This window comes from Cricetulus griseus, chromosome 2, assembly GCF_003668045.3.
Source record: "Cricetulus griseus strain 17A/GY chromosome 2, alternate assembly CriGri-PICRH-1.0, whole genome shotgun sequence".
Lineage (NCBI taxonomy): Eukaryota > Metazoa > Chordata > Mammalia > Rodentia > Cricetidae > Cricetulus > Cricetulus griseus.
This window is the reverse complement of record NC_048595.1, coordinates 47,303,421-47,318,585: the sequence shown is the minus strand read 5'-3', so window position 1 is coordinate 47,318,585 and position 15,165 is coordinate 47,303,421. Positions and strand designations below refer to the sequence as shown.

Genomic DNA, 15,165 nt, shown 5'->3' with positions numbered 1-15,165 from the left:
TTGTTATATGTTTAAGACACAATTATATTCAATTATCAGTTATATAAATCATGTGTTTTCTTTCATCCTCTGCATTATTATTTTGTTTTTTGTTTAATATTATTTATGATGCATTATATTGATTTCTTTTGACACTTGTGTTTTGATATTATATGTTAGAAGAAATACCTAACATAACATTTTGAGATTTTACTCCTATGTTTTCTTCTGAAAGTTTAATATTTTGGTCATATGTTTTCATCTATGATACTTTTGGAGATAATTTTTCATATACTTTCAGGTAGGGGTCTAGGTACACTTTTTATGCATAGGTGTCCAATAGTCTCAGCAACCATTAATGAAAGGACCATTGCATCCCCCATTGGATTGTCTTTACACCTTTGTAGAAGATCAGTTGTTCATAGATAATACATGAGTTGATTTCTGGACTTTCAAGTCTGTCATTTATATCTATTTCTATATCTATACATACACCTATGTCTCTGCCTGTGACCACACCTGTACTAGATAAGGCAGTGTCATATTCTAATTCATTATAAGTTGTTTTGAGATTCTTCTTCATCCCTACTCCTCTCTCTTCTGAGAGCCAAACCTATAACCTTACATGTGCTAGGCAAGTGCCCTACCTCTGAACTGTAACTTTAGCCCCTAGATTTTCATAGATGCTTCATCAATCTAGGGAGGTTTTACTTCCTATATTCCTAGTAGGCTAGGTGTTCTTATCATAAAAGCATGTGGAATTTGGCATATGCTTTTTCTGTACCTACTGAGGCAGTTGATATTTTAAATATTTATTAATGTGGCATATTATGTCAATTGATTTTTAAATGTTAAATCTACTTTGTATTCTTTATCAGGGTATATAATGCTTTTTATATTTTATGATATCTTGATATTTGCATCTGTGTTCATATGGGTCTGTATTTTTCTTGTGGATTCAGAATAGTGCTTTATTAAATTAGTTAGAAAGTCTTTCCCTTTTTGTATAATTTTTAGAAGGGTTTGATAAAGATTTGTGTTTATTTTTCTTTAAGTGTTTGGTAAAATTTAACAGTGACAAAATTCAAAAATCCCAGTGGTCCTGGGATTTTTCTCTGTTGAGTGTTTTGTGGATCAAGAACTTAAAAGAAAGAGAACAATACAGTGTAATGGAACGCACTGTTTGGTTCTTAAGCAGCAGTTCAGAAAGCCAAAGTAGCAGGAGCTAAAGCAACTCCTGCTGTCTGCTGTTAAAATCTCCTTTGTCAGAATCATGGCTCTTCCTAATGTGGGGCTTGCTCAATCTCTTGGATTTGTTTATTTCTTGTTACTGTTTCTTTCACACTGTAGGCAAGCACCATCCATGCCAAACTGGTCACATAAATAGGTATTCTTCTCCAGGCACAGTGTTAAGGTTGACAATACAACCCTATTTCCAAATTTCCAGAAATTAAGGTCTCTGTCATTCCACAACTCTGTATAGAGCTCTTGCACCATAATTTCTGGTGCTCTCATGTGTGATTGACAGATGTTGTCTCAAGGTTCAAGGCTCACTCTGGTATCACCTTCACAATAAAGACTTCTTTCATTCCCCCAAAGTAGTAGGAAGGAATATATAACACACCCGGGGTCACTATTGTTTATCTTTCTGCTCCTTTCCTATCATAAATACTATTGGCAAGAACCATGCTTGATTCATCTCTTCATCCCAAAGCTGCCAGAGTGCATGACACACAGTATACACGGTAATAAATAATTTCGTTGAATTAATGGAGAAACCCAGCTTTCTAGAATGAGATTTTCCCCTTCATTTTCGATAGCTGCGATGTTATCATAATTCTCTGTATTTCACACAACACCTGGTACAGTGCTGATAAATGCTCATTGTAGTTAATGCTACTGAATGACAAATTAATATTATAATGTCAGCAACACATTTTGAACCATCATAAAAAGGCACCATAAAAGCCTCAAAGTAGCTACAAAAGTGAAATGATAAAAATCTATTTGGATGACATCTCTTTTTGAAAACACAAAACTAATTCTGCTGTGTTTTGAAATGTAATTATACTTGAAGGTTTTGGATGCAACAGAGCTATGTTTGGGAATTCTGGTGATCATAGCAGCACGGCGTGATACCAGGGAAGGGAAAATCCATTTTGTAAGCTTTCCAGTGACAAGCTTTGTTTTCAGCTTCTGGAAGTAATTCCCAGGGCTGTTGACTAAAATGCCTTCAAATTTAGGAAACTCAAGAGCACTGTGGGATTACCAGTGACAGGAGGAGATCTGCTATTTCTTATCTTCTCCCTTGTCACAAGACAAAGATGGACAGGCAGCACCGAAGCACTGACTGTGGCATTTACAACGCACCAATGCTACCTAAGCAAGATACCTTTTTAACATGATATTAAGGCCCCGTATCACCATAGGTTTTCCATAGAAACAGAAAAAATATGAAACTGTGTGTTCCTATGTGTATTCTGCATGTATGTGTGTGTGTGTGTGTGTGTATGTCTGTGTGTGTGTGTGTGTGTGTGTATGTCTGTGTGTGTGTGTGTGTGTGTGAGAGAGAGAGAGAGAGAGAGAGAGAGAGAGAGAGAGAGAGAGAGAGAGAGCCTGCACACGCATGTTTAAAATGGCATTATCTTAAGAAATTCTCTCATAGAGTCATGGGGTCTGGCAGATCCAAACCTTGCCAGTCTAGTCGGAAGACTAGGAACTTAGGCTAGGGTTGAGTCTGAAGTTTGTAGGTTAGGCCACCAGTTTGGGAGTTGGGACGATGTTGGTGCTACCATTTTGAGGTAGAACTTCCTCTTCCTTGGAAACCTGCCTTGCTTCTTCAGATGACTATATGAGATCCTGTTCAGTGTTCAGGATAATGCTCCTTATATAAATCAGATGGAGAATATCAACCAAACTACATCTACAGCCTCTTCACAACTCAAATGAGTGGCTCTGGGAATACTCTAGACTAGCTAAATTGGTACATAAACCCAACTGTAACAAGGTTCTTCGACACATAATTCCAGCCTCTCTTGACCACATCATGTCTTCAATGCTTTCAAGCCCATACTTAGTTGGTCTTTCTGTACAGAGGCTGACTTTTCTCTGCTTTTTGATGGCTGTGCTGGATCCTTCATCCCTGTTCTGAATTCTCTCCTTCATGCCAGGTATCATATTTTTACTTGTCATTCTGTACAAGTGTCCTTTGCTTTCCTAAACCTGGACAGCTTTCTATTCAGACACCACACCTTGAACTTCCTAACAATTCTTGGATGTGAAGTCTCCTTGCTCTGCTTCATATTATTATTAAATATATTTGTGGCAACTATTTCCATTCCTGTGTCCTGAATTGTTCCAGAACATCATGATTTTTTGTTTGGTTTGGGTTTAATATCTTTGTTCCCCACAGGTAATAGATTCTCATTTGTGTACCCATCTTTATCCTCAGTTGGCCAGGTACTGCGCCAGCCTCCCAGGATACAAAGATCAATTAGACAAGCTTCTCATTCTCTGAAACTGCAGTCTTGTGGGGAAGGCAAATAAGCAAACTGTAGGTATTCATTGGTATTTGTAGACTGAGTTAATTCCTGATGGAGAGGTGTAGTCACTTCCCCTCAGCATCCTCTCACCTAAGCACTCCTGCCAACAGACAGCATTAGCTAGACAGTGGCTTTCAGGGAGCTCAGAGTTCTGTCCTCACAAGACTTGTGGGGGAGCAGTGTGAGTGGTGTGATGTGAAGAGCATGAAGGAGGGCAGTGGATCCAAAAATAGCTCAGTTGCTAAGATGCCTGATGTATGCCAGGCTGGTAATTCATTATTTGGGTTTGGAATTCACCTATCACAAAATGCATCTGGAAGGAATTTTAAATACCAGTGCTGAGGTCTCTTTCAAACTCCCTTCTATTCTTCCTTTCTTTCTCCTTTAAGACTTAGCTGAATTGACTTCCCTGAAGGACTAAAGTGGCAAGGGATTCTCATGGGGGGCCCATAGTACCCTGTGCTAGATACATTGTGTATTGGTCACCCTTCTTTTTCAGTTTCCCACTAGCCTGAAGTCTTACAGAAAATGTATTCTCTTCTCTATTATCTCAACATCAGCCACAGTGCTAAACACTTAGTAAGACGTTCTTTGTCAGTCTGTGGAAAGACCATACAGTTCTGTATGACATATAACTGTCACTGTCTTTCCACTCTAATAGAATGAGCCCTGAGCACATGTAAGGGACAACTTGATGAAAGAGAACTGTTGAGTAGATAGAGAAAGGATACAAGAAAAGGAGCCTCAGAGAAACCATCATGTCCCTGGGGTTGTTCTAGACTCTGCTCTCTGTTGCCATCTACTTGTTTCACTGGTACATAAAATATTTCATGATTAACCATGCTCTTTCATTCATTTTGTTTATACTGCCCAGTCTGCAGTTCCCAGCAACTAGCAGGAGTGTGTCTAGTCTAAAGGCTGCTCCCCACAATTTATTTCTCAAGGCAAAAGTGATTCAGCACTTCTTTCCTCCTGTGTGATGAGAACAGAGACTCCTTCCTCTGCTTCTCCTTCCCATACAGTCCTGCTTCCTCTTAGCCTTAAAGAAGCAAGTAAATGCAGCTAAAAAAAATGCCCCCCTTAGTCCTTTCTGACTGCAAAGAAACACATATTTATAGAAGTTTCCCCCAATTACAGGGCTGGAATTGTGAGATAGATCCTGACCAGGGCTAAAAATCAAGACAGAAGTCAAGGAAACACTGGAGTCCACCATTGTCTGTTTTGTTTCCCTTGCTGATGAGATGTCTTTTGTGAGGCCTCTTCTCCCCACAGAGTTGTTCTGCTTTCTCCTTGCTCTGCCTGTCCTCCTTGTCCCTTCTATTTTTTACACCTATGCTTACTATCTCTGCCTCCTCAGCATTTCACATGACCCATCATGGCCACTCCCAGTTCCCAATACAGATATCTCATGAACAGCTAATTTTAAGACTTCTACAAATATATTTTTAAAACTAATTTAGGACTGAACAACAGATTGATTAATTGACTTTAACCTAACCAACAGCTAGTTACATGTCAGCCTGTCTATTGTCACCAGTGTGTGTGTGTGTGTGTGTGTGTGTGTGTGTGTGTGTGTGTGTGTGTGTGTAAAACTCACAAGAAGCCAGGAACCATGGCACATTCTGGACAGTTCAGCAATTTGTGGCTGCTAATTTATAATATATCTTTGGTAAAGAACATATAACCCATCAATCCACTAGTAATATGAATGGGGATTCATTCATATATCATTCATGAGGATAGAATTCTAATTCCCTCTACAGATTCTACTTGATCTCACCTACTAATATCTTACTATGAGGCTTAAATTTCACCAAGAGTTGTAGAGGGAAACTTTTTATCCTATAAACAATTTACCACCATGAAAAGACAACTAACTCTGCTGATCATTCTCCTCAGTACTGACCTGCCACCAGCTAGTCTCCCTTCTCAAGAGTCATCGTTCCCAAACAGGGATCCAACCATGTTATCCCTTGCTTATTATCATACAAATTGTAGAATTATCCAAATTGTATTGATCATCCAAATTGGTAGAAAAGTGTTTGTTACCAACTTCTCTGCTTTTGTGTGCTGCCCCTGCTCAGTTTCCTGTAACTGGTGTTATTCATGAAATATGCCATTACTTATCTTTGCCTATGGAAGAATCAGGAGAGATGGGAAGTATGGAGTAGAGAGAAGATAAATTTAACAGATAGGTTAATTTAATTCCTTGTTTAGATGACCATGCCTTGGTAGTCTCAAGATCCACCAGTGCCTTCTTTGTAGAAGCATTTGGCACAACCTTACAGCAGCATTCACAAGTAACATCTGCATTTTCATCTGGCTTTCGATTTGATAGGCATGAATGAGTGAAAGGGACTGAAATGGGTGAGCTCACTGGAACACCAACAATTTCTTCACTTTGCAAACTCAATAGCTATTATTGTGGAAGACAATGCAGCTATTATAAGCTGGACACAAATGAGAAGCCATCAGGACAACATTTATGATGTCATCATAAATAGCTGAAATGGGGACATGATGCCATGCTTTGTGAGATGCAGTTTGAGAAAGATTGCAGAGTAAGTGTTCTCTTTAGTTCACATTATCAAACACCTGGTTCTTATAAAGCCTTTGGAATTTGTAACACACATTTATTATAGTGCTCAGACTTTAATTCCTAAGGCATCCCTGGCTTTCTATCTTCAGTGTCCATGTATTTTGTTGATGTTTCAGTTCTCAATATTCTCTCCAGAGACCACATCTTTTATCTGAAGTAAACCTGATGCCTCTTCCCTTATTTACAGCAAAGCCACAAGCAGTCTATGTTCATTGTCTCTACAACCTGATTTTCATGCTCACAACTCTACTGGTGTTGATTTGAACAAGATTGTCATTGGTACCAACCATTTTGTTTATTCACTTGTGCCCCCTGCAAACACTTGTTTTTCTTAGCTTCAGACGGTCAGCCCTACTGATTTCCCAGAATTCTCAGCTGATGCCCCTCTTACAGACACATGGGAGTCCAAAATTCAGTTTCTGTCTGTCTTCTCTCACATTCAAGATGGTCCCAGCTAACTGAATTTCAATGTTGTCTGTCAGCTGATGACTGCCACAATCACATCCTCCACTTCAGTGTTTTCCCTCAGCTCCAAATCTGTGAACACAGCAGCATCTGCCCCCTGTGGATGAGGATCCCAAGCTCACAACCAAAAAGTAGGACTCTGCTGTAATGCAAGCAGTATTCCACTTCTCACACTGTAGGCTATGCTCTTCATGTTATTCCCAACACTGCCTTTCCACAAGCTAGGCATTTCACAATCAGTCAGTTTGCAGGCCTTGCTGTCCACATGCATCTGGGATTTGACTATTGATTTCCACTTCTGCCTCTACTGGTAAAGCCCCGTCAACAGCAGGCTTGTCTTCTGGGATATTCACTGACCAGACTTCACTTTTGCCCTCTCTTCTGAAGTTATTTCTCCAGAATGATTATTTTAAAAGCCAAACCATCCAGTGGGCCTCCCTTCCCACTCTTATGAGAGATCAGTATGTTTTTTCTAGAACCTATTCTTGGAGTTTTATATTTTGGCCTTAGTGAAATTACAAAGATCAGAAGAGAAAACATGAATTTTAATGCTGTTTTGGTCAGTCCTCTCATGAAGTGCCATGGTGACTAGAGATAGTGAGGATTCTGCCTAGTGTCCTAAATCTGAGCACACTTGGATAGTGTCACCTTTGCTGCTTAAAGGTTACTTTAGAGACTCTTACACACTGATACACACTTAAAATTATATCAGAAATTTTGTAGTCAAGTAAGCAGCTGTAGTCTGTTGTGTTCCAACTTGGTGCCTGGCATTTTAGGTCATCATCTTCTTTGATTATGACATTCCTGAATTAGATACTCATAGCAGACATATAGTTCCACAGGTATTATAGTAGGTACTTATAGTACCTATAGTGGTTATCTTGGTCATTAATAACCACCACCCTTCCCTCAGGTAAGAGGTCTGTCTTGCTCATCCACACACTGCAGTTTTTTAATAGGGGCTTTGAAGTTGCCACCTCTTATCTAGAGGAGTTGTCATGCCAACAATGAGCAAATAAAGGCTGTCACATGGGACTTTTATAATAAAGACTAAAGCGGGGAAACATCCTTCCCTCTCACAATGAGGCTAAGGCACAGAGCATGACTGTGTCCCTTGTGTGGAGGAGCTGGACTGATGGCAGACCTTGCTTGACATATAAAGACTAGGGGCAGAGCAGAGATAGGGACCAAGAAGTGGTGAATCTTTCTATTCAGTCTTTCTTGAGGTTGGCACTGCTTCTACCCTTTCATTTATTACAATGGCTTCATTATAGGGCCCAACAGTTCCTCTGTTTTAGTTGTGCCCATTTTAATTAGTTGCTTGGCACTCACAAATTCCAGATCTTTAAATGGTACAGTATATTATATCCTCAATTTACCATTGCAAACCTCAAAGCACAGGAAATTAAATTACCTGTTACCGATTAAGAAACTAAATGAAATTTGAATTCAGGTCTGTGTAGTTCCAGTAACTCCCTCTCTGTGTGCTACACTGAATTGTCATTATTTTATTTAGCACTCAGTAAGTAGAGTTAAACTCATGACACCATCCACTTAGTGTCATTTTTTAATGGGGACAAGCCTCTAACATATCTACAAAACTGCAAAAAAATTCTAGTTGTTCAACAGCCTCACACAAGTCTCTGAGGTAAGTTTCTTTATTTGTAAAATGGTCAGTTTCAAGTCAATAGCCACTGATGGTCTTTTCTTTATGGAAAGTTTCTAATGTCAAACTGATTCTTGGTGCCTCTGAAGATCCAATTACACTGACTGTGCCTCTAGGATTTATTTAAATATGAAAACAGAGCTCATCAGGAGGAGGTGCTTGTATCAGACTTCATGATGAGCCAAGTTGGCTTGTGGCCCTCCAGCGGTACGGAGAGCGGCACTGTTGCATCTTTGAGATGTTATTATTTCCAGATCACAGCCTCATCCTAAAGGAGGCACACACTGTCAGCCAGGAATTAAAAAATATTCTCAAGCAGCCTCTTAGAAGACAAAAAGGCAGCTCTTTCCCTTTTGAAATTACAGTATGTTCCCCAAAGTCTTGGAAACTCATCATTCAGAGAGGTTATTATAAGCATCTTACCCTTGCTTTCACACTGGGTGCAGAACAATTCACACAGCATATCAGAGCCTGTATTGATTATGGGTTAGAACTCGGAACCAGTTAAAACTAGTAAGTATGGCTATGCAAATCTCAAAAGCCACACACAGGGGTAGGATGCATGCATGCTTGTGCATGCACGAGCACACACACACACACACACACACACACACACACACACACACACACACACACACACACAGGAGTATGGCCTTTTTGTTTCCTTTGGAATCGTTCTTAGACTCAGTGCAGGAAACTGTCCCCTGTGGGAGCTTTTGGATATTTGCCCACATCTAAAATATCTGGATACTGTTTCTCTGTATCTGGTTTAGCACTCAGTTCTTTGAATAAGAAATCAATTCATGCTTTTGGAATCCTTTTTCTGCAGAAGTTCTAATTATTTGCAGCTTATCTTTAGAAGATGGTCTTTCACTATTCATGAGGTGTTTTGCTGTAAATTACCCATTTCCCCTCCAAATCTGTAGAGTTAGTGCTGCAAATATTATGCGCGTTTGCTTATCTGCTTGCAACATCACAAGCCTCTGTTATCATTTGCATATAAGGATGAAGACACTGAGGTTCAGTGACCTATCCTAATCACACAGCTGTTCAGCCACAGCCTGGTTCTCAAGATCAGACACTTATCCACTGCTCTTCCGCTCAGACCTCTGGGAGTGTAATGAATCAGTGATTTATGGGTAAACACATCTGGCCTAGGTTCTCAAATGCACTAGCTTTGTGACTGTAAGCACATGACTTAATCTTTTAGATACTTGATTCCATTGTCTTTGAAACAGAGTTATGGCAACAAAGTTCTAAACTTGTTACAGTCAATGGGAATCTGTATAAAAACCCTTGGTATTTACCAGGGCATGGCAAGCACTCATCAAAGGACTGTAGTTTTAATCCAAGTGCTCTTGACTGATGAAAAAGATATGCCCTGTTCATAACTGATGAGTGAACATCTATGGACACTCCAAATAGTTGGTGAAAGTTTTGAGTATGAGGTCATTGCTGAGACGCTTTGAGGACTTTCTGCCTCCCCACTTCAATCATCCCTGTTGGAAAAATAATGCTCAGGGCAAGCTTGTAATTTCACAGGGCTGTTGGGTGCTGAGGGTTGTTCAGCTTGCCTTCTTTGATTTTTGCCATTCTGGTGACCTTTAATCCCTTTTGACTGACACACACACACACACACACACACACACACACACACACACACACACACACACACACCCCACATCATACAGGGAGGTGGCTAACAATGTGGCATGGGGGAGGATGGAGCATCTCTAAACTCAATAGTGCTGTCATCTAGAACTAGTATCTAACAGATCAGTAAACTCTACTAGAGGATACATCAGGCTGTGCAAAAGCCAGCTAACTTCTCACTTTTCCATAGCTACAAATGTCAATTTGCTCACAGTCTGTACTTACTTCTGATCATAGTGTGTGGGTGAGGTGATGAGGGCATTGAATAAATCCAGGAGTTTAGGATTATGAATTGTTAGGATAACAATTCTATCTATTGTGCTTTTGTTTATAATAAACAGAAGATCCAGTCCAGCATCATTGACAGGGCATCATAGACATCATAGTCATCATCACTGACTGCCTCCTGATTGAGCTGCCATTGTCTTCCTTACTGGAAGAGCACCAACCTAGACTGTAAAGAACTGTGTTCAAATCCTTCCCTACCTTCTGTTTGTTACAGTGTGGAACACCTTTAAACCCTCCCCTAGACTCACCTATAGAATGGAAATAGCAATACTCATCTCAAAAGATGCACCAAGTAGTAGATAAGGCATACTGGTAGCTAAGATCACAGGAATCTGTAAAACCTGGCATAATATCTGATACAGTGGTGTTTGTTGAGACTGAGTCTGAATGTCTGTTTCCTCATTCAGTAATTGGTAATAAGTGTACTTTTATCACAAGATTGTGGTGGCAACTAAATGTAATGATACATGAGAAAGTCATTTGGAAACTCTAAAATTGCATATAATAATTCTATCTTTAATTGCATGTTTGTTTGGATAATGTTCTATAATGATCACAATCAGCATTGTTGTTACTTTTATTATTTATAAGTAAAATGGCACAAATCCTGATTTTTTTCATATTAAAGAGATACTAAAGCAGATTGTTTAGAAACAAAATTTTAAATAATCGGGTATTGTTCAGAAACACATTTATTGTAGTGTACATCAGCTAATTAAGCCATGTTTTAATGCTTAGAATTTTTATGATGTCATTTCACAGTGGTGAATTTAAAGGTTGGTGACATAAACAAGTGCTGTCCCTGTTAAGCTATCGCCAGCTGCTCAAAGCCAGGCTGTGGTAGACCCACTGGTTCTGCAAATGATCACCATCAGTGGAACAACTCGTTCAGTAAGGGCTGTTGGCTGCTGAGGGGCAGCCAATTATGAAACCAAGATTCTGTCCATCCACAGAACATGCTGTAAGAAATAAAAATCCAAAGAGAGCCTTTGCAGGCCTAAACTAAAGCTTTCCTGCAGGTAACTTCTCCCAAGCTGTGGCATAGGAAAGGATAAGAACAACTGTTATGGATAGTAAGGTTTGCTGTACAAGAAACAGCAGTCAGTTGCTCAGCACAGCAGCTGACACTGACATCTCCAGGTATCATATGGGCCTCTCAGGCCTGTTCCCTCCCTAGCTCACTTGTGACTTCCTGCAATGATAATTAATTAACATCAGCCATGAAAATGCATGAAATACTTCCTTAGGTTTAGTTCCTATTTTTAAAACAAGTGTAAAATGATCCTTACTTCACAGGATTACTAACAGGTAAATTTGAAAAACATAGTCCCTTCGTAAGTAATACCTGTTATTATTACTATAATTGTGTTAGTATTAATATTGTAACATTTGGTGAGAGGTGCAAACCAGAGCCCACTCATTTTTCCAAGACTGCCATTGAAGAGTCAGTTGGTTTCTCTCAAGAAACTCAAAGAATATTTTCCTTTCTTCAGTTGCAGTAATTGAGCTGAATCAATTTCACTGTCAAATAATTGACATGGAAGATGCCAAGGAATACATGCAACCCCTCCACACATTCCAGAAAACAAATTAAAGTACCAATGAGCTGAGCAAGATTACAAACTAAGACAAATAAATAAAATCAATTATAAGTCTCTCTCCCTCTCTCTCTCTCTCTCTCTCTCTCTCTCTCTCTCTCTCTCTCTCTCTCTCTCAATATATATATATATATATATATATTCTTGAAAATTAAATTATGAAAGTAACACTATTAACAATGGCATCAAGAAGAATAAAATACCTCAAAATAAATTTCCAAGGATGTGCAAGGCTTTCACACTGAAATGTAAAACACTATTAAATAAATTTTAAAGTATCCAAGTGGAAAAGCATCCCATATTCATGGATTGAAAGACAAAGTTTTTGGATAGCATAACTCCCCAAAGTTGATTTGCACAGAACTTGCCAACAACCACTTTTTTATGAAAATTGATAATCTGATTAATAGAGAAGTTAAAGGGACCTAGAACAGCTGGAACAAATCTGGAAATAACATTGTAGGATCCTTGAGTTCTCCAATTAAAACTTACTTTAAAAACAGTATTTTACAGCTAGGCAGTGGTGCTGCACACCTTAATCCTAGCACACAGGAGGAGGTAGGCACTGACTTTGAGGCTGGTCTGGTCTATAGAGTAAGTTCCAGGATAGCCAGAGCTACACAGAAAGACCCTGTCTCAAAAACAAAACAAAACAAAACAGTATTTTACTAATAAAATAAAGACATCAATGTTATAGCATCAAAAGACCATAAATAAACCCATACATGTATGATCAATCTGTATTTTTACCCAAGTGTAGAGACAATTCAAAGGCAGGAGGATTTTTCAAAAATAATGTCAAGATAACTAATTTCATACAGTGCAAAAGAATGGAACTATATTCCTAATCATATCATAAACAAATATCAACTCAAAATAAACCATATATTTAAAAGTTACAAAGCTTTTGCCAAAACTAAAACTATGAAAGTCTAAGACAATATAAAAGCAAATAAATATTCATAGCTAGACAAGATGACACATACCTATAATTCCAGCACTGTGAAAGCTGAAGCATAAAGGTTACCACAAATTTGAGACCACCCAGAGCTACACAATGAGCTCAAAGGTAGCCTGGATTACATTTGGAGACCCAGAATAAATAAATAAATAAATAAATAAATAAATAAATAAATAAATGTACCTTTGATAAATCCAGTTTCTCAGATATGTTGTTAATATATAAGTAATAAATAAAAGAAAGATTAAAATTATACTTTCTTTGCATGTAAGAACATTATTTAATAAGTAAAAACACAAAAAAACATGATTTTAAAAAGTAACTGAAAAGGTAACTCAAAGAATGGGAGAAAATACTTGAAAATATATATCTGTGAAGGGACTTGCTTTCAGAATATAGCAGGAACTATTACAACTCAGCAATAAGGCCCACATACCCTAGTTTATTAAAACAAAATAAATAAGTATTTGTTTTCATTTGGTTTCTGTTTCTTGATCTGTGTTGCAGACCCAGCTAATGATGTTATGCTGATTAGGTTGGACCTCTATCACTTAGCTACCCACAGGCCTTCTGCAGAAAATTTCAATCTTCATTTCTCCAAAGAAGGCATACAAGTGGCCAACATCCAAATAAAAACTATGCTGGATATCACTGGGATATGCAAACCAAAACCACAATGAGATGACCGCTTTGCACCCCCTCAGACATCTACAGCTAAAATGATGGACAATAACAAGTATTAGAGAGGATACAGAGAAATTAGAAATCTTATATGGTGGTTGGGAAAGTTCAGTTCCTCAAAACATTAGATGAATTATGATATAACCTCATGACTTCATTTTTAGATTCTCTCTAGCAAAAAATGAAAACATGCATCCATACAGAAATCTGTATGTGAGTGATCATTAGTAATAGCTAAAAGTTTAAACAACTCCAATGACAGTCAACATAAACAAGATGAAATGTATCCAGATGAAATAGTTTATGATAATAAAACAACAATGGAATGCTTTACATACTACAATATTTTGAGTGAGAGAATGCACATATTGTACATGGGCAATTGTCCTAGTTTAATTTCTGTTGCTGTGAAAAAACATCCCAACAAAAGCAACTCACGGGAGAAAGTGCTTTACTCTGGTTTTCCATTCTAGGTTAGAGTTCATTGTTGTGGGGAAGTCAACCACATAGCATTCACAGTCAGGAGTAGAGGGAAATTAACACATGTGTGCACGTGCTTGCTTGCATGCTTGTCTTCAGCTGACTTTACTCTTACATCATTCAGGACCCCCTGCATAGGAAATGGTTCTATTCACAGTAGGCTGGGTCTTACTACATCAATTCAATCAAGGCAGACAGGCCCACAGGCCAAGGCCAAGTAGAAAATCTTTCATTGAGACTCTCTTTCTAGGCTGTTCTTGACTGGGTCAAGTTGACAATTAAAACTAACCATGACAACAATGTTGTATATAGACAATATGTATGGCATTACAAGTATGATCTATATTATATATTTATATATTCCCCCTTTTTAAATTTAAATTAGAAACAAGTAGAAACAAGCTTGTTTTACATGTCAATCCCAGTTCCCTCTCCCTCCCCTCCTCCCCTGCTCCCCATATTTTGTGATTTAATGTATATGATATGTTCAGGATAGGCAAAGGTGCTAGAGGGGCAATGGATGAAGATTGGCTCTCTTTAGAGATGATGACAATATTCAGAAATTTGATAGTGGTCATCAGTGCACAACTGTGAATATACTGAAATTCAACACTTTAAAAAAGGCATATTGTACAGCAAGTGGGCCATATCTTAAGGTTTTATTGAAAATAAAAGGAGCTAAAGCTTTTTTGTTAATCCCTGTAAACTGCAGAAAAAAATAAGGATTATCTTTTCCTTTTTACCCTCTTTCCAAGAGTAAAATCCTAGTCTGTCACTGTGGCTGCAGGAATGCACTAGTGTGAATGATGCAATGAATTAGCTACATTTCATCTTTAAAAACTTCTTGTCAAAAATTCCCAGGTAGTCTTTGTAAATTCATCTTTCATTTTTCACCCAAAAACAATCCTTTAGTAGCATTCAAGAGTCCACATTGCTAGCTGGCACGTTACCTGGACCTCAGTCACTAGCACACCCTTCCTCCCTGTTGAGTGTTGCTCAATAACTGTACTGACTGGGTCCCTTACCACTAGAAAAAATAAAGCCTTTCCTTCAATAGTTACTGTTGGGCAGGGGAGATGGGTTTGTTGGTAAAATGCCTGCTGCACACTATGAGGACCTGGATTTGGATCCCAGCATCTGTGCAAAATTTACATGCAGCGGCACAGTTTTATAACTCCAGTGCTAGAAGGAAAGAATCAGATAGATCCCTGGAGCTCATTGGCTAGCGATCTTAACAAAATTGATGACTCTGG

At 38.5% G+C, this 15,165-nt stretch overlaps 1 protein-coding gene across 5 annotated transcripts in view; it reads left to right on the top strand.

Moving 5' to 3' along the window:
• The window catches only part of Pde4b (phosphodiesterase 4B), a 337,171-nt gene that overhangs the window by 132,260 nt on the left and 189,746 nt on the right, over nucleotides 1–15,165 (top strand). The window lies entirely within an intron of this gene.